Consider the following 2519-nt stretch of genomic DNA (forward strand, 5'->3'; position numbering starts at 1 on the left):
CTGCCCAGTTTTCTTTTGCCTTTCTCTCTTTCTCGTTTTATACATACACAAATTATACAATTGATCTTTTGTATACAACTGTTTTCTTTTGTATATGTAAAGCGAATTATACAACTGCCTTCGTTGTATATGTATAGCGAATTATACATATATATGTTTGCTATGGAACACAATTATGCAAACTTTGCTATAACATATAAATATGAATTTTGTGTTTGCTATATGTGAAAGTTGTTCTATTATGTATGTATATATTCTGTTTTAGTCGGCATAATATATAAACGTGTTCTTTAACTTAGTTTCAGCTTTTGTGGGATGTATATGTCTTACGTGACAAATCATGCTAGGTTTGGTTGGGGGTAGGGGTCGGATAGAGGGGGGTGGGTTTTTTATCATGTATGTATATATTTTGTTTTAGTCAGCGTAATTTATAAACGTGTTTTTTAACTTAGTTTCAGCTTGTGTGAGATGTATGTGTCTTACGTAACAAATTACGTAAGATTTGTCATGTATGACGCATATATTTACTTATATTCAATTTTATAATTGAATTAAGGCAAAGAACATAAATATCAGTTAAGGCAAGTTAAAGGATAGTTCATATATTATGCCTCACATATATAGTAACTAATAATAACTTCCCTTATCTAACAAGATTGTCAAAACTCTTCTCTCCCTTTTTTTTCATGTTTTAATGGACAAAATTATCTTATATCTATGAAAGGATGTTGCAGAATATGTTGACTGAACTTTTAAAAAATTGTTGCATCAATATCAGATTTTCATAAAATAAAGCGGTGAATTCAGTATTTAAAGTTTATGGATTTCTATAATAACTCATCAAGTTCATATACAATACTTTCATCGTCTATCTTTGTTTGTTTATATTTGACTTATCACGTTCCTTTAAAAGCATTAGATAAAATAGTAATTGTACTATATTACATATATCTAAGTTGTTTAAATGTTGAAAATGAATAAGGATATAAAAAATTAAATTATCTCTTAATTTTTTAAATTGAACAAGTAAGAATATTCGTCTATTTTTAACACAGTAAACAAGTAAATATACTAGTATTCTGAATTCACCACTACAAAAAACATTATCTTCAAAAGTTCTAACATGCAAAAATTTACAGTATTTTTGAATAGTTCAAGTAACACGGATAATAGATAACCCGTGAAATTAGTTGATCGCATAAAAAGGGGACGTGACATAGCAGATTGTGTGAAGCAATCAGGGCCGTTAAAATCTGAATAGACGGCTAAGAATAATGGACTAAGTTCTCTGTATTTATGGTTACTTACACCATAATTTCAGCACTGTCAATTTTGATTAAAAAAAAAATACTTTTTAATGTAATAGGACTCCTCTGCTTACCATTGGGGGTTTATGTTTTAAAATTTCAAAAGCATACCTTATAATTTTAGGACGAGTTTAAGTTATGTGCACTAATAACGTAAATGTTATATGTTCTAATTTATGGGGCAAAATTGTTATCTAAAGAGTAAAAGAGGTTTTTTTTAACTCCTCTTTTATCAAATATTTTGAATGGTATGAATTCTGAAAACATTTAATTTTATACTTTAGTCTTAATGATTTTTTTTATGATCACATAAATGTAATAGTATGTTTAAGGTCGCACTTTTCAAATTTTATAGACATATAAATGTGACGATGTATTTTAAACCATAAGTCAAAATATTTATAATCGCACGAATATTATGACATGTTTTAAAACCCTGTGTCAATTCAAATTATGTTAAATAAATTGAAACGGATCGAAAAGATATGACTTGTAATATTTTCAAATAGTTTTCAACTTTGCAAATGTTATTTCCAAAAACTTGAAAAATCTATCTCTATATTCTCACATATAAAAATAAAAATAACTCTTCATTGCAAACATCATATAATAATTTTTGAAAATTATATTCATGGTATAAAAATTATTTACAAATTTATGAATATAAGTTACTCCCTGTGTCCCATTTTATGTGGCATTTTTCGGATTTCGAGATTCAAACAAGTCTATCTTTGACTGTAAGCTTTTCATAAATCTTTTAAACATTTTAAATTATCAACTATTATGACTTATAATACTTTTTACATAGTTTACAAATATATAAATTCCAAAAAATTTGAAAATTTCATGCGCAAATTCTCAATCAAACTTAAATTATTTGACTTTCGAAAAAAAAAATTGACACATAAATCAGGACAAAAGGAGTAAATCATACTTATAGTAACTAGTTTGTCCTCCTTCAAATTATTGAAAAGGGGATGAGTCAAATAGTTGGGGGAAAAAACATGATGTGAAAGAAAATATGTTATATTCTTTTGTCAATTGTTGTCCAAAATTCTTAAAATTATTATACATCCAACCTACTTCCACTTAGTATTAATCTTGTCCTCTAATAGAGACAATAAGTGATAGAGAGTGATTAGAAAATCAAGAAAACAAATAAGACTACTTAAACAAGATAGGATTATCAATTTACAAATTAATATTCCCTCC

Source organism: Solanum tuberosum, unplaced genomic scaffold (genome assembly GCF_000226075.1).
Source record: "Solanum tuberosum cultivar DM 1-3 516 R44 unplaced genomic scaffold, SolTub_3.0 scf00392, whole genome shotgun sequence".
Classification (NCBI taxonomy): domain Eukaryota; kingdom Viridiplantae; phylum Streptophyta; class Magnoliopsida; order Solanales; family Solanaceae; genus Solanum; species Solanum tuberosum.